Here is a 21,989-nt window from a genome sequence, read left to right on the forward strand (position 1 = left end):
GCCTTTGAAATTTTTTATTTTTTCTTTGTATCCTCGCTCAGCGCACTTATTTCTCTAACAGTTGTGTCGATCAGCATGATATGCTTAGAAACAGTGGCGTTGACCCCCTTCTAGAGCTTGTTTTCAGTTAGGCAGTCGTGCTGATGCCTGTAGGTGAAGATTAGGGTTTGTTATCACTCAGAAATTTCTCTAGAAGTTATTAGAAGAAAGAAAATGACCGAGGTAACCACAAACCAACTTTGGAGCATAGGTTCTATCCAACCTAGACGCAGAGAGGCTCTCCTTATATGATTTATCTTTGTTTGCTTGGATTTCAGGCTAGTGTTTTTTATTTTTTTTTTATTTTTTTTTATCCACGTGTGGTTCACAAATATCCGTGGTCACTGGGTAGCTGCTGTGTCCACAGTTCAACACTAAGTGGACCCCACCCGAAGGGGATCAACACCTCTTGGCATATTTACTGACCTGGCCCCAAGAGCTTTCGGGAATTAACCCTGTGACCTCCCGATTGGCGAGGCACTGATTTGATTGAGCTAACTCTTGGGGCTTGGATTTCAGGCTAGTTATAAATATTCTGGGGGTTTTTTATTTATATTCAAGATTGGATGGTGGGATCCTTGAAACAAATGGATAGAATGATGTCTTTAGACCATTGGCTTATGGAGTCAATAGAAGGGCAACAAAACTGGATCACCTCACTAAAGGGAATGTTCAAAGGGCAAGCTAGCAAAGTAAAGTGCAGGTCTTTGGAACAGGGGGTGAAATGGTTTTAATTAGGGTGAGAGAGAAATTAAGGATTCTCAGACCAAGATATGAACGAGGAATAGAGGGTAATCGAAAGAAAAGGGCAATTAAGAATCATTTGATCTGGATTAGCAAGAAACAACCTAAACTAAGGAGAAATTAAGAAACTAAGGAGAAACAATTTCTGAGATAATGTTCCAGTTATAGCATTCAGATTCAGAAATACATTAAATATTGTGGAAAAACTTTAAGAAAGATAACGATAACATAAGAAAATACTTGTCTGCACTTCACTCAACACATGAATCCTGTGAAATATCTTGTCTTTATTCATCAATCCAGATTGCTGGCTCAATCAGTGATACAATAGATTTACAATCTTTTGATCAAAATTCTATAGAAATGTCTAAGAATACACACCTACATACTTCGAATTGTGAAGTATTTATACAAAAATTATTACAAAATATCTCAAACTGACTTGAGATTTAATCTAGGAAATGAAAATATCTTCTTGCAAGAAGATAGAGACATCTATTGCACTGCTTCACGATGTCCTATTTATTGTGGTATTGCTGGCCTTTATGGTTTGGTTTTTAGCCCTTTATGCTACTTTGTTGTTTGATCTTTCACGTTGGAGGCTTCATTTACTTTTGGATTTCATCTAATGCACTTTGACACTGATATTCTTTGACTATGCTAACACGTCTTCATATTTTCACCTAGCTGTTTTAATTTTACTGTATACTAACCTTCTTACTGCATATTTCTCACAGTAATCAGTCAATTTCTCCCATGTCTTAGCATCAGGTAATTGGATCTTCAGCATCCTTTTGTATATTTCATTTTCCTTAGTGTACTTGGAAAAAGTAGGCTTATTGATGAACAAGTATTTTACCTCATGCTGGAGGTAAAACAAGTTTTAAAATGTTTGATAAAGTACTTTGCCTGTTGGCAATGCCTTGATTGATGATGTACTGATCTGTTCCTTTGCTAGCTCTCTGATTTTGTTGTTATAATCCTGCTGTGTCATGAGCTTGTCATTTATTACTAAGGGACTGGGTAACCCTTTTTCTCTCAAAATTTGAAATTTAGCCATAAATCTATCAACGACTACCTGCATATTTTGAAACTTGTCCTCCAAGTTTAACATCAAGTTTCTCTTGGAAAGTACCTTCCTCACATCCAAAATTGTTTTAATTTTTTCCTCTATTTCCAATTCCTAAAGCTCATACTTGTTTTTACTATTTAGGAATTGGATCATTCTGGTGGCATCTTCAGGCATCTCTCCTAATTCTTCTTTTACCTTTTGGATGGCTTCTATAGCCATCTTTATTAGATCTATCTGTTCAAAAATCACCTAAATAGATGACCAAATATCATCGATAGAGTCAATGATATTGGCCCATAGAAGTTCCTTAGCTTGGCCAAGAGGTTCTTTTAGTGTTAGGTCCTTTTCCATGGCTTTTATTCTTTCAGTCATTCTGGCAGCCTTTTTCACTTCCTCTTTGTGCATGATTTTGGCAAGGTTGTAATGAATTTCCAAGCTTGTCACCTTTTCTTTCAGCTTATTCATTTCTATAGCCTGTATGGACATTTCTTCCATAGCTCTAACCAATTTTGTTGCTTCTTCACTTGATGTACCTGTTGCTGATGTACACTTTGTTGACACCTGTTTTGCTGTGGCCATAGGAGCTATGGGAGCCAATGAGACCACCAATGTATAAGGAACAACTATTGAGACTGTTGGGATGACATTTACAGATGTAGTGGCAATATCACTTTGCTTCAATTGAATTAAAGTGTCCAATTCCTTCTCTGTTTCCCTTAACTGATCATTTAATTTTAGGACTAAGTCCATCAATTATTCATGTTTGGTTTGGTTTTCCAAGACTTCCTATGTTTGGGGATGCTGCAACTGAGGTATCTTCAATCTCTTTTTAAGTGTTGCAATGTCATCGTTCATCTTCTTTATCAATGGTTCAGTGGCTTTAATGTCTTGGAGATCATGTCCCAATTCAATCACTAAGTATTCCAAAGACTCGATTCTAGTACCCTTGGCCTATGAGGAGGCCTTCTCTAACTGATATTGAGCAGAGATATTGGTCAATGAATTCTGCAATTGATGGGCAGTTATGGCTTTCCCTGTAAGGGTGGAGTAAATCATTTCTCCAGCCTGTTTGTGAAACTCAATTTGGTCAATGGAATGAATATCCCTTGCCAATACCTCAAAATCAATCTTTTTGTAATCCACTGGTGTCCTTGGTGGTTTCACAGTTGGCTTTATGAAAGACATTTGCATCCTTCCTTCCTTGATGTCAAAAGCTGACATAAACCTCGTTTGGTTTGTAGGTGTAAGCTTGAGATATTGAGCATAAGACTGTGCCTTCAGTTTCTCATTTCTCATTTTAATTTCTTTATACATGTCCTTTTTATCCTTATCTCTATCAGCAGGTCTACTAAATGAGGAGACCTCTACACTTAGCTACCTTTCCAACATCTGAGTTTGTGAGGTGGGTGGTTCCTATGTTTCTCCAGATGGAGCTATGCCTTTGCTCATGTCAAACTTAGTATTAGTTATTTCTGTTGAGCCTTCAGTGTCTTCATGTTCTAAAACAGGATTGATCTTGGGCCTTTTTCTTTAGCTACCTTCATACTGCACATTGGATGTGTCCATGCCTGAGGTGGAGGACTTCCTGTCAGCATAGTCATGACTGGATGGACAAAAGAGTCAATGAAATTTGAATAGGTGTAAGGAGATGAATACTTGTGAAAAAGTGGTGTCCAAAAGATAACAGATCTGGGCTGGCCTTTGGTATCCAGCTTCTGGAGGGTGAATGGAAATCTGTCTAACTGATAATATAAAAACATATGGTATAGTACAGATGAGTATTTGAATACTCTCTCATTGTGCATCCTAGTAAACTATTCATGCATTCTTTCAGCTATGAACTGGGCATAATCATACACAGTAGCAGGAGGCTTTCCTGGGGTGTAAATGGACATGAAGGCCAGGATAAGCTCATCAATAAATTCATCAGTGGTGCAGCCTAGAATACATGATATCATGGTTATGATTTGTTTGCCCCTTTCAGAGAACATGGCAGAAACATATGGAGGGGCAATTTTAGGAATGTATTGCTCTTCTACAATGAATGTTTGAAACAATTGAGCCAGTCTAGAGGGACTCAACTTGGTGTATTGTTCTAACAGATCCCAAATGGAGAGTGGGGTTAGGTTTGGACCTGGTTGGAGTTGTAGCATCTCATTGATTGATTTAGCTATGATAGTAAACAAAAATTTATGGTCAGAGGACATTACAGCTCTCTGGCTGGGAATGTAACAGGCATGGCACATATGGACAATTTCAGGAAAAATATGTACTTGGGGAAATTGGTATTTGTGCAAATTGGATTCCCAAATACCAATGTCATCAGAATGGTTCAGGTATCTGTATTTACTCAAATAATGAAGTTTGAGCAGGACCTCATATGCGCTTGTGTCTTTGACTTGAAAGTCCCTGTCTGCCAAGGGGAGGTGGTCTAGGTCCAAATGAGGAGTAGTGATAGGTCTGACATCCATGGCGATAGGGGCAAAGATAATGCAGCTCTTGTGGATTTTAATTTGACTTTGACAGGTGTATTCAGAGGTTTTCTGATGGAAACTAGAAACTTTCAGATGGGGTTGGGTAGAGACTTTTAATTTTAAAGCAATTTCAATTAATTTTACTTAATTAAAACACTTCACTGGCTGAAATTTTTCAAATTTTAAAGGGTGAGTGGTAATTCGTGGTGCAAGACCTGGAATTGGGTGGATTATCTTCAAATTTGGATTTCACAGCAATTGAAAAAGTTCAAATGGCTCCGGTATGGATTGAGAGGTTGATTGGGGTCTCTAGAGCTTCTTTAGGTGTGAATTTGGAGTAAAATTGGTGAATTCGGCATTTGTAGGAATCATACTGCTTCGTAGGGGTTCACAAAGAAAAACGAGTGAAAAAGGGAAAAAAGTGCTTCTCGGCCCTTTTATGGAGCAATGGTCATTTTTTGGCGAGTAATTTATGAATGAACAGTGGGCAGTTTATCGGGTTGAGAGGGGAGGCGGTTTCCCAAGCCATCACATTGCTTTTGTGGAGGAAGTGGTATTTCGGAGGGGTCACCTGATCTACTCCAGTGCTCAACACATAGTAGTCAGGGGGCCAAGGAATACCACCTTATCAGATGGGTAAAGGTCGGTCGTCAGGTATAGTCGATATGGCTGTGGACTGTCGAATGAGGGAGATGGCGATCGGACGAGAGTCGGGTGAGGGAGGTGTGCGGGTGATAAGAGCATGGGCTTTGGGGGGGGCCAGGGCTTTAAACTTCGGTGGTTTGGGATTAATTAACACTTAATCATGGATATAATCAATCGGGCGAGGTTTAATGATGGGATTTAACTATTTTGTTGGGATATGGGGTAAATGGTATAGTTTATATTGAAACTAAGAGTTGGGATATTTATTTAGGGGATTTAATTAGTATACGAGAAAAGGTATATTGAGGATTTATATAATAAAGTTAAAAATTAATATGAAATGAATGTGAGAAGTGAGCTTTACCACTAAGCATAAATGAAACATTTGCGTGTTTTAATCACATACATTTGATACTTAGGATAAAACACTTTTTTGGATTTTTTGAATGAAATAGAATTTAACATGGGGGGTTTTACTTTTCCTAGGCAAATGAAGTTTAACCTTAGGAAAAGGGGTTTAATTAGGGTAGTGAGGGGGAAATGAATTTCCTGAAGGGGATTCTAACACTTGATGTCCTTAAGTCATTAAGCTGAGGGTCCGGTCCCACCAAAATTCAGGGAAATGCTTTGAGCCTCTTTGACTTGGAGGATTTAAAGTACTAGAACATACTTGTGGATAGGAAATTAGTAAGTAAGGGAAAAAATGAATGAGGGGGAGTTAATCACATTAAATTGCAAACCTTTATTTTTTCCTCCATAATTGATCATACATATAGAAATATGTGTCTAAGCATGATGCATGTGTTTTGATCCAATCAACTTTATACTTCAACAACCTTTCTTCTACTTACCCATTACTTACCCTACCATTTTTTCTTCATTTATTTGGGTGCATTTAGGCTAGCAAACCCTTATCATCCACTTTTCTTTTGAAAAGTAATCTATCTAATTCTAACCTTATATCATCCAAGGGCTTAGATTAAACTTTTGAGCTCCTTTTATTTTCTCTACCTATCTAATGATCTGCTAAGATTAAACTGTTTGGTCAGATTTTATTCTCTAACTATAAACATAAAATTCAAAGCATGATATAATCAAGATTAAATAGTTTGATTACCATGGATTGTGGCATGAATAACAGGCTGCACACAATCTTTATTTTGCATAAAAGTAAATAGTAGTGGCATTTAGACTTGCACACTTTCATGGTCTCTTTTTGTTTTTGGGGTTCATATATTTTCATTGTTTGACCTTCTCTTATTCTTTTTGTCATTTGATATTTCTTTTAGGACATACCCTCTTTACATTTTTTAATTTTTAATATGGAAAAAATTTGCAAAAAGCAAAGGTATGTACAATATTCCAAGGCTTAACCTTAATCATTCAAAATTATGACTCCTATTGGTATAAGAACCTAACAGTCGCTCCACTTGGGGATGGCATTTTATAGTGAAATGTCAAGAACTCTAAAGATCATTAGCCCTTTGAATTGTTGTTGATGTTACCTTGAAAAGTTTCCTTCTGCGAATCTGCATTATTGATATTTATGATAGTAAAGCTTTTAAATCTTAGGGCCTTCTCCTTGGGCTTCAACTTCAAAGATCACCATCCAATCCAAACTCGATTTTGTAAATAAAGTATGTACAAATGGGAAATTAAAATTAGTAACTTGGTTCAAAGTAATGTTTTAGCATTCAACTATTCACTAGCCCACCTTCTGCATTTGTACCATTAATTTCTCTAAAGAAGAAAGCATTATTTCCTCTGTAAGCATAAATGACATAGGGACCTTTCCATAGGAAATCAGATTTCCCATGTTTACCTTTGTCTTCCCTCCTTGAATCCCACTTAAGCACTTTGTCACCAATGTAGAAATCTTCAACCTTGGTTCTCTTATCAAAAACCTTTTTAATCTTTTCTTGCACAACTTGGGACCTAACATAGACCTCTTCTCTGGTTTGTTGTAGATGAATAGTTTGGTTGATTCTTCTTTGGATACTATGGTTCAACCTGCAATTCTTGAAGTGTCTTCATTACTGGTACTCCCAAAGAGGATGGAAAGACAACTTCCATTCCATAAACTAGTTGATAGGGATACGTACCAATTGATTTCTTAGTAGTCAATCTGTCTACCCATAAGGCATTGACTATCTTTTTATTCCAAGTTTTCTTATTGTCCTCTAGTAACTTCTTGATGATGTTTACTAGGCTTTTGTTTGAGGATTCTTCGAGTCCATTACCTTGAGGGTAATAGGTTGTGGAATGGCCAAGGGTGATATGGTATTTATTGCAGAAATCTATCATTATTTTGGATTTAAAGGTTGTTGCATTATCAGTAATGAGCTTAGTTGGACATCCAAATCTTGATAGAATATTGGTTTCAAGGAAGGTTATGATAACAGTATCTGTGGCTTGCCTTGAAGGTATGGCCTCTATCCATTTTGTGAAGTAGTCTGTGGCTGTGAGGATCCATTTGTGCTGGGCAGAGGAGGGTGGGTGAATTTCACCAATGAAGTCTAAACCCCATTATTGAAAAGGTATTTCTGCAGAGATTGGCTTGAGGGGTAAAGGTAAGAGCTTTTTCTTCCCCTCAAAAATTTGGCATTTGTGACAGGAGGTCACATATTTTTTGACATCAGCAAACAAGGTAGGCCAGTAGAAACCAGCTCTAAGGATTTTATCTGTAGTGGTCTTCTAGTAAAGGTGTCCTCCACAGTCACCTGCATGAAATTCTTCCAAGATCTTGTTAGCCTCATCTTTTAATAAGAAATTGAGAAGAATACCTTCATGATCTCTCCAAAACAGAGCATTGTCTAATATACAAAATTTCAAGGATTTCATCTTTAAAAACCTGCTTTTAGTCCTAGATAATTCAGGAGGAGCTTGTAAATTCAGTAAAACATAAATAATATCAGCATACCAAGGTGATTCAATAAAGGCTTGGCTGATTCGTAGAGTCGCCATCTCCTCTTCATTATGTATTGTTGCAATAAAGTTTATATCCAAGGCTTGACAGTTTGATTTATCCATGAGTTTGGCTAAACCATGGCCCTTGATTAACTTAGTAGGTTTGATTTCTATATCATACTCTAAAATAGTAGCAATCCACTTTCCCCTTTTCCCTCAGGACCATCTTGAGTTAGGATGTCTTTAACCACTGAATTAGGAAAGTAAGCTACTATATGGGAATATAAGATGTATACCCTGAAGTCCTTAATGGATTTGACTAAAGCCAATGCTTGTTTTTCCATTATATTATATTTCAAAGTGGCATCTCTCAAGGCTTTGCTGAAGAAAGCAATGGGTTGTTCATAGCCCTAGTCATTTTTCTGCAATAGAACTGTAGCAATTGTGTGCTCAAAAGCAAAGGAAAACAAGATGAAATCTCTGTCAAATTTAGGACTGATTAACATAGGTGTTTTAGTCAAGGCTAGTTTAATGTCTTCAAAGGATTTTTTAGCCTCAATGGTCCATTTTATGGTGGATTCCTTTTTCAGCATGTTGTTTAGTGATCTAATTAACTCTGCCAGATTAGATATAAATCTTCTAAGAAAATTAATTTTTCCTAAGAAAGCTTGTAACTCTTTAATGTTCCTAGGGTGTCTTATTTGCAGGATGGCTTCTATTCTAGCGGCGTCTATTCTTATACCATATTTTGAAATTATGCGACCTAACAAATTTCCTTCTTCTAACCCAAACAAGGAATTTTTGGGGTTTAAGGTGATTCCAAATTTCCTGCATTTAATAAAAACTTGCCTTAGATGATCCAAATGTTGATTGTCATATTTTGAAAATACAGTATTATCAACTAGATATATCACAAGTAAATCATGAATTTCTCTTACAAAGGCTGTATCCATAGCCCTCTAGAAAGTGGCTCCTACATTCATTAGCCCAAAAGGCATTTTCACATACATAAATGTGCCCCAAGGAGTAGTAAAGGCAATTTTGGGTTGGTCATCTGGATGAACCAAGATTTGATTGTAACTAGAAAACCCATCCAACAATGAGATTCTGGTTGATCCAACTACTCTCTGTAAAATGTGGTCCATTTTGGGGAGAGGGTAATTGTCTTTTAGTGACACTTTGTTGAGGTTTCTGAGATCCACATAGAGTCTGATCTCACCAGTTTTCTTTCTAGTTGGCACCAAGTTTGAGACCCAATCAGAAAATCTGATTGGTGCAATTATTTTGGCATCATACATCCTCTGAATTTCTTTTTCAATTGCAGGTAATAAGACAAGATTAATCCTTCTAAGTTTTTGTTTGAAAGGCTTTTGATTTTATTTAATAGGAATTGTGTGTTGGATGATGTTGGTGTCATAGGATTTGAGGTCCTCATAAGTCCAAGCAAAAACATCCTGAAATTATTTCAACAACTCAATGTATTTCACTTTTTCAGTTGGGGGTAATTATTTTGAAATTTTGATCAGTTTAGGATTTTCATCGGTGCCTATATTACATTCCTCTATATCAGACCTTGAAGGTTCCATTTTAGGCTTCCTAGGAACATCATTTGAATCAAATAAATCTTCTATAGGGGTTAATCCCTTTGGTAAGAAATTATCCTTGAGATTAATTACTTCGGTTTCTTCACTGATTATTTCATCAATCTCAATTTGCTCTAAGTTATCTACATCTAATTTGGTAAATTTAGTTGGGTTGAGTCTATCTATTTCATCACCTTCTATCTCATTTATTTCTATCTCATCCTTAGTGTCAGTGTCTATTGATGTATTAGTATCTATATTGTTATTGGTAAACTCTTCCTCTGAGGCTAAAAAGTTATTTATCTGTTTATCATCAGAAAATATTTGCCAATTCTTCAAATTGTCTGGAATTGCAGGTATGTGCCTAACTTCAGTAGTGTACTGATGGTTGGGTTGGAAGGGCAATTTGCAGGCGTTGGTAAACATTGCTAAACTATGGGCTTGCATGTTATGTTTTCTAGGAATTACTACAAGCTTTGATTCTAGGAAAGCGTTAAGTATTTCTATGATAGTTCCCCTATAACAACTTAATCTAGGGTCCTTTGTCATATATACACCATCAATCTATTTTATAATTAGTTCAGAGTCTCCCATGACAGAAACTCTTTTAGATCCTAGATTTCTAACTAACTTAAGACCTAAAATTAATGCTTCATACTCAGCCATATTATTGGTACATTTAAAATTCAATCTATATGCATGGCCTTCTGAGTAATTATTTTCCAAATTATATATCCACACTCCTGCTCCTACTCCTAGCCTATTTACTGATCCATCAAATTCTAAATGCCATAATATCTCATGATCTATATTTACACTATATGGTGCAACAATTTTTTCATCATTTATTGTAATTTGACCGTCTTGTTCATTGAATAGTTCTATAGTCTGGTCTATTTCATTTTGTGTAGAAACTGCATTTTCTTTTGGTTTTGTATTAACATTGTTTGAATTTCTTCTTGTGTTTGATCAACATTATACAGGATAAAAGAATTGATATCTGAGTGTATGGAGTAGATGGGAAAGTTTTGAGGCTGATCCTAGCTACTTACCATATATTTCATTAAGGTTTCTTGATATAGTTTCTTAGGTTGTCCAAAAATAGAGATTGCTGCATATGACATATCTAGTTACAAGGATCCTTGAAGTTTGGCTCCCCATGATCTAGATAATAGCATACCATACTTTGGTGGGATGTCAGCAACTACAATATCCATAAGGATGCTTTTGGCAGGATGTTGGACTAAAGTAACACATAGGTCTTTAATCAATCCTAGACACTATACCTGACTAGAGTCAAATGAGAATAAGTCTTTATAAGGCCTTGTAATGTCTAGGTTTAATTTCTCCATCACTGATTTGGGCATTAAGTTGTGAGAGGCCCCAGAATCCAACATTTCATTGTGTAGAATTTTGTCATGGATACTAAGGCTAATGTAAAAAGGTGGAACTCCTCCTTCTAATGGTTTGCCATTAACATCTGGACCAAATATGAGTTCTGGTTGGTCATCAAACAAGTTGATTGAATCCTCATTTTCAACAATGTTTAAGGTCCAGGTTATCTATGATTTATAAGTTTCATTCTTGATTAGTTCTGTTAAAGGAACTGAGATCTTTATCTTTGCTATCTCTACTCCCAAATGGAATGCGGCAGGGACTTGAGTAGGCTTGTCTTCTTTTCCTTTATTGGGGACCTACTTATGTGTATTTTCAAATCTGATGTTTTGAGCTTTGTCCACTGGTTCCTTGGGTGGAATTAAAGTGGATGGTTGATCAGCAGAAGGTTGATCAAAGGTTATGTCTACAATTGTCGAGCTAGAAGGCTTTGGGTTTTCCCTAGGGAGAATTTGGAGGATTTTTGAAACATGGGCTTCTTTAATTTTCTTGGGTTGATTTTGTACTATTTTTTTAGTTTGGTCAGGGACATCAACATTATTTTTGGTTCTTAGGTTATACTATTTATGAAATTCAAAAATGGTAGAATCACATCCCTATTTGTAATCAAATGATTCCCCGGATTGTATATGTAATTGTTGTAGTATATACAGTTCCTGCTCATCTTGGGTTAGAAAAACAATGTCCTCATCATTTATTCCCATTAGGTTAATTTGTGTATCGTTTTTTGGATCTTCTAGATGGGATGTCTCTGCATAATTTTCTTAAAAAGGAGGCCTAATGTTCCGATCTAGTCCATTTTTCCCAATGTTTTTGTTTTTTCTAAAATTTTGGTTTCTAACTGGAGGTGCTTGTTAGTTATCCCATTGAGGTTTCTTTTCTATGTTCTCTATTCTATCCATTAGTCTTTCCATACTTTTGGCTAAAATATATATTTTAATGTCAGATTGTGCAGTTTCATCCTGTGCGGTTCCTCTCCTTTCATTTCTAACTCTAGTCCTTTTAGCTAACAGATTAGCTTTTACACTAATTGCTACACTTTGCATTTCTTCTAATGTTGGGGGGTTTCTTTCCCTAAGTTGGTATGCCATATCTGTGTCAAAACCATCAGGGAACTTTATTAATGCTAAGTTAGGTGGGGGTCTAAGGTTAACTGGGATTGTGTTATATATATTATTGAATCTAGTGCAGTAATCTTGAACAGTTTCATTAGGCCCCCTTCTAATATTCTCATATTTTGAAAGGATTTGTAAGGGATTCTTTTTCTTTTCCCATCTATCAATAAATAACCTTTGGAAATTTGCTAGGTCTGCAATATGGTTGGCAGGAAAGGCTTTGAACCACTTCTTGACATCACCAATCAAAGTTTAGGAAAAGAGTCTCATCTAGACATATGCTTCATCTATTTCATGCAATTCAAAAAAGTTATACATCTTGTTTACATGTTGCTAGGCAGTGTAATGACCAGCAGCATAAAACTGAAAATATTACTCTGATAATCTGCAGGCATATCATGAAGTTGGGCAGGTAAAATGAGAGGAGCATATCTGTTTTCCATTGCTGTGAGTTGGGAGAGGCTGAGATGTGGGGTTGAGGTACTTGGAGATGTTGTAGCAGTCGATGAAGAACCAGAACTAGTAGATGATGAATGAGTAATGATAGGTTGGTGAGTGATCCGAATTGGATCCATAGAAGACTATCAAAGAACCATGACTATATCAGGTCAAAAAAATCTCTAAAGAATTCCAGAACAACGATCAAAGACACCCTGAAGTAGTGGCAATGGCAGCCAACATGGAACAACGAGGACCTCGGTCAAAGTGCGCTGACCGAGGCCCATGGAGATGGCATGGGAGGCCAAAGTATCCCATGGGATCCCTGGATTGGGAAACAGGGGTGGTTTTTGATGCACGATTAGCACTTAGCACTAATCATGCATCGCTTGGCGAATACGGCCATAATGGAAAAAGCCCGAGCACTCGGTTGCATGGGGGAACCGGAGGACCGCGGGCGAAAAAGGAAAAGCGCTAAACGTACAAGGCGAGAACCTGTGCTCTAGAAATCGACGGTTTTGATCGGGGCGCCCTTAAATGGTAAGAGGTTTTGGACAAGAGCAGAGAAATTCCATACACCGAATGACGCATGGCAGGCGGAGGTGAGAGAAAGCCGCCGTTGATCGCATGCTATCGGTCAAGCAAGTCAACTACGCGAAACGTGTGTATGGCATCAGATCTGGAAGGCCCAGATCGGACGGCTGAGATCGCGCCCGATGGGAAGAAATGGAATCGATAGGGAATTAAGCCGCGTTTTAAAGGGATTTGAAATCCGTTTGACCACCACGGTGGAGGAAGAATGCATCCACAACGTAACTGAAGAAATGAACCAACGAAGCATGTTGGCATTGTTTAGAGGAGGACAAGTGGCCACTCCCTGAGTGCTAATGATGACACCAAACAGGGAACTCCAAGCGTAGCAGCAGAAGGTGAAGAGACAGAGGTGGAAGAGGAACCGAACAGGCATAGGGATCGAATGGCTAAAGCCATGAACAGAGACAGTCAGAATAAGCAAAGGAAGTCAAATTCCAAGAGATAAAGAGAGACAGAGAAAGGAACCAGAATCCCAAGAGGAGGATGGAACATAGAGAATAGTAAAATAGAGTAGAGGAGACAAAGGGCCGAGCTGATCAGCAGCTGCATCAAGCACCAGAGAACTTGAAGATTCAAGCCTTCCCATAGAGGAATCTGTCCGGACTGAGCACCACATTTGGATCTTTCCACTGTAGGCCAAAAGGTCACAGAGCTGGTACGAAGAAGAAGAGTCTGTGTACTCTAGTGGGTGGGGAATCCAAGAAACCACCCTGCCAAGAAAATCTGCTTCAGGAGAACTCACATTGAGTCCCTGTATTGTAATTTCTCTGCTTAAAGGCACAATAAAACAAGGCCACCACTGAAAGCTGGACCGGAGACGTAGCCCTGGAGAATAGGGTGAACTCCTTATTAAAACTTTTTGTGTCTTTGTGTTTGCTTACTGTATTTCTCTGCTGTCTTTCCCTTTTATTGTCTGTGTATTGGCAATCTGATCGATCCGTTGGTTCAATAACATAGAACACACACCGGCACATGAGTCTGCAATACCTTAGTTTAATAAATCTTCAACTGATATCACTCATAGGGTGAATATCAGATCAAGTGGTATCAGAGCTTTAGGCTGTAAGGTTAGACAAGCTTGTGTTGATTTAGCTGTGAATGCTCACAAGATCAAAGCTCAAATTTTGGTGGAAACTAATCCTGAAATTTGGAGAGTTTATTCTCGAAAGACAATGTCAGAAGAAGGTTCTGTAGGGCCAGACCCTCAATTCATAGAGAGTTTCCTAGCTATAAAGTCTATGGTTGAAGAAATGTACAAAGACTTTAGAAAGCAAAAGGTGGAAGAGGCATTAGGCTCTAAGCAAGAGAAAGAAGAAGATGAGTCTCACTTGCATGACAACTCCAAAGGAAAGGGGAAAGAGGGAAGCTTTCTCACACCTCCTAATAGCCCTGTGCATAATAAGAAAGCATCTTTGATTAAGCTAGATGTTAAATTTGATTTTCCTATATATGATGGAGAGTTAAATGCTGAAAAGTTGGACAATTGGATTAGACAAATTGATGTGCATTGCAGGGTACAAAACATCAACTCAGACAAGAGTAAGATTCAACTAGCAAGCCTACGCCTAGGAGGCACTGCCTTGGTTTGGTGGGAAGGTAGAACCCAAGCTGGTATGAAAAGACATGGTAAGACCATCTCTGTCTGGAGTGACTTTGTTTCTGCAATCAAAAAGCAGTTCTATCCATTGGCCTACATGCAACAAGCCATGATGAGTTGGCAAACTCTTCGACAGTTGAAAGGGAAAAGTGTGCAAGGGTATACTCAAGAATTCAGGAAGAGAGAATAAATGTTGGGTATATTATTAGACTCACTAGAGACTCTTTTGAAGTACATTGGTGGTCCACACAGCTACATGAGGCATACCTTCCTCATGTTTAATTCCACTAGTATAGATGAGGTATCTGTACAAGCTACTCATCTAGTGGCTAGAGGAAAGAATGGCAATCTAGAAGTTGGGGGACCATCCCAACCCACTGTAAGCAAGAGAAAGGAGAAAATAAAGCAGAAGTGGAAAGTAAGGAAGGCTAACACTACACAGAAAGCCAAAGCTTCATGCACTCACTGTAAAAAGGAGGGGCATGATGATGAGCATTGTTGGATTATGCATCCAGAGCTGAGACCTAAGAAGTCCGAGGGCAAGAAGAAGAAGACTGCTGCAGCTATTTAGAAATATTTGCGGTCAGACTCGGGAGATGAAAAAACTCTAGCAGCCACAGGTATAAAAGGTAAGAATTCTGAAGCATCTACTAGTAATTCTGCTCAATCTTTTATTGATGAAGAAAATGAGAGAAAAAGGTATGAGCTTTTCCATATTCGAGTTATTTCCAAAAATCAAAAGATTGATATGTTGTTTGATAGTGGCTGAAAAGTAAATTTGATTTCTGAAGCAATTGTAAAGAAATTGGGATTAGCAACTACACCTCACAAGAAACCATACCCATTAAGATGGTTGAATGATAAAGCACAACTACAAGTGACTAGACAGTGCAAACTCAAGTTTTCTTTGGGTCAACATTTGTAGATGAGGTTGAGTTAGACATAATTCCTTTGGATATATGTGGAATTGTTTTAGGAAGTCCTTACTTATATGATAGAAAGGCTATTTTCTATAGAGCTGAGAACAAGTATCTACCTGTTAAAGATGGAATCGAATATTTTGTAAGAGCTCATAAGCTCAAGAATAATTACACTCTCACAAACTCAGGACAAATGAAAAGAGTGATTAATTCATGCAAACAATTCTTACTGATGGTTGTAAAGGAAAAGAAACCTGATAAAACCAATACATTTGAGGGCTGTAATTTTGAACATCAAGCTGATATAGAAAAGGTTGTTTCAGAATATGATGTCTTGTTTCAGGAACCTAAGGGTCTGCCACCCAAAAAGGGAATAGTACATGATATTATTTTGCAGCAAGATGTTCCTTTGCCTAACATTGGTATGTACAGGTTGTCTACTTTAGAGAATGCTAAAATCAAGAAGCAGGTGCAGGAGTTGCTTGAGAAGGGCTTCATCAGGCCTAGCACATCACCATGTGGGTCACCAATCGTTTTGGTGAGAAAGAAAGATGGCTCGTGGAGAATGTGCATTGATTACCGAGCACTGAATAAGATAACAATAAAAAATCATCATCCCCTTCCTCGCATAGATGATCTTTTAGATCAATTAAAAGAAGCTGTTTATTTCACCAAGTTGGATTTCCAAAGTGGATACCATTAGGTCAGAGTTGCAGAGCAAGATGCATGGAAGACTTCTTTCAAAACAAAGCAGGGATTGTATGAATTGTTGGTTATGCCTTTTGGCTTGACCAATGCTCCTGCTACTTTCATGAGATCAATGAATGATGTACTCAGACCTTTTCTTGATGATTTTGTTATTGTGTATCTCGATGACATTCTGATTCTTAGTAAAATGTGGGAAGAACATTTAAAGCATGTTAAGCAGACATTAGATGTTTTGAAAAGAGAAAAACTTTATGTTAAACTCTCAAAATGTGAATTTGGAAAAACATCTCTAAACTACTTGGGTCATATAGTACGAGGGGGGGTGAATTGAAAATAGATCCCTCTAAAGTGGCAGTCATTGTGAACTGGCCTAAACCCAGGTCTGCTACAGAAGTGAGAAGCTTCTTAGGAGCAGCACAATATTGGAGGAAGTTCATTTCTAACTTCTCCTCGATTGCAACTCCCTTACATGCTTTAACAGGATTGAATAAGGTGTTTTAGTGGGGAGGAAAACATCAGAAAGCCTTCGATACCTTGAAAGAGAAAATTAGTTCAACACCTGTACTAGCACTACCAGATTTAAAAGACCATTTGAGATCCAAACTGATGCCAGTGACTATGCCATGGGAGCAGTGTTGACACAGCATGGCAAACCCATATGTTATCATTCTGAGACTTTTAATCCTATAGTAGTTAACTATCCTACATATGATAAAGAATTGTATGCATTAGTTCAGAGTGTGAAAAAGTGGAAACATTACTTAATGGGAAAAGAGACAGTAATACATAATGATCATCAACCACTTCAATATCTACACTCCCAAACTAAGTTGCAGCAATCAAGACATTACAGATGGATGGGTTTCTAGTCCCATTATAAATGCATCTACCATACTTGAGCATAATTCTGTGCTACATGAAAGCTACATAGAACAATATGCTCAGGAAATGGACTTTAAAGATGTATATGCAACTTTGAGTCAAGGCAAAAGAGTAGAAGAATTGGACTATCATGTAAAGGATCGAATCTTATATCATTGTGGGAAACGCTGCATTCCATAAACTGAGAGAGTAAAGAAAATTAGGGAAGCACACACTTCTCTGATATCAGGTCACTTTGGGGTAAGTAAAACTATTGCAAAGCTGCAAATATTCTGCTATTGGCCGAAAATGAATGAGATAGTTTCTATATATGTAAGAGGGTGTGCCATGTGTGCTAAAAGCAAGCCCAGCGACAGAAAACTAGGCTTGTACACTCCATTGCTAGTTCCTTCTCACCCTTGGGAAAGTGTTTCCATGGATTTTGTTGGAGGACTACCTAAATCTAGGAAAGGTCATGATTATTTATATGTTGTTGTGTATAGGTTCAAAAAAATGTGTATTTTGATACTGTAGTAAACAGATTACAATTGAATAGACTGCAAAATTGTTCTTTGAACATGTATGGGTTCATTTTGGATTACCCACTTCCATTGTATCTGATCGAGACCCCTGATTTGTGGGGAAGTTTTGGTATAGTTTGTTGGAATTGATGGACACCAAACTGAAGAAAAGCACAACTTTTCATCCACAAATAGATGGCCAGACAGAAGTAGTAAATAGGATAGTGATCCAGTTACTGAGAGGATATTGCAATAAACATCCTAAGCTTTGGGATGAACACTTGTGTTATGTGAAACATGCTTACAACAGAGCCAAACACTCTTCTACATAGAGATCTCCTTTTGAGACCTGTTTTGGTTTCACACCAAGGTATCCTTTGGATTTTGTCTTTGGTAAAGATACCATGGTTGATGGACACAATGATGTGGACAAGGCAACTAGGTTCATTGAACAGATCCAGGAGATCCACCAGGTAGTACAAGAACAGCTGGAAAAGAGCCACGCCAAGTACAAGGCTAAACATAATAAGCATCAGATGGAGCATAGTTTTCAAGTTGGAGACCAAGTCTGGCTGTATATCAGCAAGGACAGGATGCAAGGTGAAGGTAAAAAGCTAAAGCCTATCAAGTATGGACCTTTTAGGATACTTGAGAAGATTGGTGAAAATGCTTTTCGCCTTGATTTACCAGCTTACATGCACATCTACTCAGTCGTAAATGCATAATGCTTGAGATTGTTTGAACCTTCAATGATTGAAGACCGTGAAGAGAAAATTCAATTGCCTTCTATTGATGACCTGCTACTTGAATATCTTAATGAGTTGCAGGAAGACACAGTGCTGGATAGGAAGGTGAGGATGATGTGCAGGGGAGATGTTGAGTACCTCAGAATTTGGCTCAAAGGTTCAAAGCCGAGCAACGCAAAATGGATTGAGATTGGACAAGTGAAGAAATAGTATCCTCACTTAGTCGATGCTTGAAAACCAACTTTTGGTGGTCCAAAAGCTTTTTTAGTGGGAAGGCTGTGATCTGAATTGGATTCATAGAAGACTGTCAAAGAACCATGACTGTATCAGGTCGATCAAATCTCTAAAGAATTCCAGAACAACGATCAAAGACACCCTGAACCAGTGGCAATGGTAGCCAACGTGGAACAATGAGGATCTAGGTCAAAGGGCGCTGATCGAGGCCCATTGAGACCGCGCAGGAGGCCAAAGTAGCCCCCTGGAGCCTCGGATCGGGAAACAGGGGTGGTTTTTGATGCGCGATTAATGCCAATCATGCATTGCTGGGCGTACAGGGCCATAATGGAAAAATCTTGAGCACTCAGTTGCGTGGGGGAACCGGAGGACCATGGGCGGAAAAGGAAAAGCGCTAAATGTATAAGGTGGGACCCGTGCTCTGGAAACTAGCGGTTTTGATTAGGGTGCCCTTAAACGGTAAGAGGTTTTGGATGAGAGTGGAGTGATTCCATACACTGATCGACTCGCGGTAGGCGGAGGTGAGAGAAAACCGCCGTTGATCGTGCGCTATCGGTCGAGCAAGTCAACCACGCAAAAAGTGCATATGGCATCGGCTCTAGAGGGCCCGGATCGGATGGCTAAGATAGCGCCTGATGGGAAGAAGCGGAATCGACAGGGAATTAAGCCATGTTTTAAAGAGATTTGAAATCTGTTTGATCGCCACGGTGGAGGAAGAACACATCCATGATGTAACTGAATAAATGAATCGACGAAGCATGCTGGCGCTGTTTAGAGGAGGACAAGTGGCCACTCCCTGAGTGTTCATGATGACACCGAACAAGGAACTCCAAGCACAGCTGTAGAAGGTGAAGAGACATAGGCGGAAGAGGAATCGAAAAGGCATAGGGATAAAATCGCTAAAGCCATGAATAGAGACAGTTGGAATAAGCAAAGGAAGTCGAAGTCCAAGAGACGAAGAGAGACAGAGAAAGGGACCAGAATCCTGAGAGGAGGACGGAACATAGAGAACAGTAAAGCAGAGCAGAGGAGACAGAGGGCTGAGCTGATCATCAGCAACATCAAGCACTAGAGAGCTTGAAGATTCAAGCCTTCCCATAGAGGAATCTATCCAGACTGAGCATCACATTTGGCTCTTTCCACTGTAGACTAAAAGGTCATAGAGCTGGTAGGAAGAAGAAGAGTCTATGTGCTCTAGTGGCTTAGGGAATCCAAGAAACCACCCTACCAAGAAAATCTGCTTCAGGAGAACTCACATTGAGTCCCTGTATTATAATTTCTCTACTTAAAGACACAATAAAACAAGGCCACCACTGAAAGCTGGTCAAGAGACGTAGCACTGGAGAATAGGGCGAACTCCTTATTAAAATTGTTTGTGTCTTTGTGTTTGCTTACTGTATTTCTTTGTTGTCTTTCCCTTTTATTGTCTGTGTATTGGAAATCTGATTAATCTGTTGCTTCAGTAACATAGAACACACACCAGCACATGATTATGTAATACCTTAGTTTAATAAATCTTCAACTAATGTCACTCATAGGGTGAATATCAGATTAGTGAGGGTGTGTAGGTATAAATGGTGGTGAAGAATGGACTTCAGAAGGTAGTATTGTTGAAGTTGAAGGGAACAATGATGAATTCAAGTAATGGACAATTGTTCAGAAAGCTTAGGGGTAGTGGCAGTATTAATGGATGATTTTGGAGTGTTCAGAACGTATTCATCATTTGATTTGTTGGCACGTTGAACTTCAAGGTATGTAATAAAATCAAGATCTAGAACAATTTCATTGATTGCATTTTCAGATTTTGTCCTAAATAACAAAAGATCAAATGGCACATCAAAGGGAAGTTCTTCTAAAATAACCACTCATTAGGACATGAATTAGCTTTAACTAATGGTATTTGGCTAACCGAACTTTCTTCCTTTTAGATTTTTCTTGAAATCAGGTTGGGATTATCAACTACTGGGGCAAGGTTTGGATCTAGATTAGCCCTACTAAAATGAGTCTTCCTAGAAGCTAGAATTTCAAAATTTTTAATTGTTTTTGTGAGATTTTTGAAAAATAACTTCTAACAAATGACTTTAAGAGGTCAGAATGTAGATTTAGAATTTTATTAAAGCTTTATTAGAACTGAGGATTTGCTGGTCCCCACTATGGTCGCCACTATGTTATCACTCAGAAATTTCTCTAGAAGTTATTAGAAGAAAGAAAATGACAGAGGTAACCACAAACCAACTTTGGAGCATAGGCTCTAGCCAACCTAGACTCAGAGAGGGCTCTCTCTATATGATTTAGCTTTGTTTGCTTGGATTTTAGGCTAGTTATAAATGTTTTGGGGGTTTTTTATTTATATTCAAGATTGGATGGTGCGATCCTTGAAACAAATGGATAGAATTATGTCTTTAGACCATTGGGCTATGGAATCAATAGAAGGGCAACAGAACTGGATCAACTCACTAAAGGGAATGTTCAAAGGGAAAGCTAGTAGAGTAAAGTGTAGGTCTTTGGAAAAGGGGGGTGAAATGGTTTTAAATAGGGTGAGAAAGTAATTAAGGATTCTCAGACCGAGATATGAACGAGGAATAGAGGGTAATCAAAAGCAAAGAGCAATTAAGAATCCTTTGATCTAGATTACCAAGAAACAACCTAAACTAAGGAGCAATTAAGAATTCCTTAACTTAGATATCAGTTGAAAACATTATATGCATAACTGTTAAAATAGAGTGTAATTAAACAATTTCTAAGGTATTGTTCCAATTATAGCATTCAGATTCATAAATACATTAAAGATTGTGGAAAAACTTTAAGAAAGATAACGATAACATAAGAAAATACTTGTCTGCACTTTGCTCAACACATGAATCCTGTGAAATATCTTATCTTTATTCACACTTCGCTCAACACATGAATCCTATGAAATATCTTGTCTTTATTCACCAATCCAGCTTGCTGGCTCAATCAGTGATACAATAGCTTTACAGTCTTTTGATCAAAATTCTATAGAAATGTCTAAGAATCCACACCTACATACTTCGAATTGTGAAGTATTTATACAAAAATTATTAAAAAATATCTCAAATTGACTTGAAATTTAATCTAGGAAATGAAAATATCTTCTTGCAAAAAGATAGAGACAACTATTGAACTGCTTCATGCTGTCCCATTTATTGTGGTACTGCTAGCCTTTATGGTTTGGTTTTTAGCCCTTTGTGTTGCTTTGCTATTTGATCTTTCATGCTGGAGGCTTCATTTACTTTTAGCTTTCATCTTATACACTTTGACACTGATACTCTTTGACTCTACTGACCTGTCTTCATCTTTTCACCTGGTTGTTTTACTTTTACTTTATACTAACCTTCTTACTGCATATTTCTCATAATAAATCAGTCAATTTCT

The 21,989-nt window shown here is 38.0% G+C and overlaps 1 pseudogene; it reads left to right on the top strand.

Moving 5' to 3' along the window:
* The window catches only part of LOC149144503 (uncharacterized), a 118,240-nt pseudogene that overhangs the window by 64,373 nt on the left and 31,878 nt on the right, over positions 1–21,989 (top strand).

This window comes from Pinus tabuliformis, chromosome X, assembly GCF_031772625.1.
Source record: "Pinus tabuliformis cultivar Carrire ecotype Pingquan chromosome X, CPIR1, whole genome shotgun sequence".
Lineage (NCBI taxonomy): Eukaryota > Viridiplantae > Streptophyta > Pinopsida > Pinales > Pinaceae > Pinus > Pinus tabuliformis.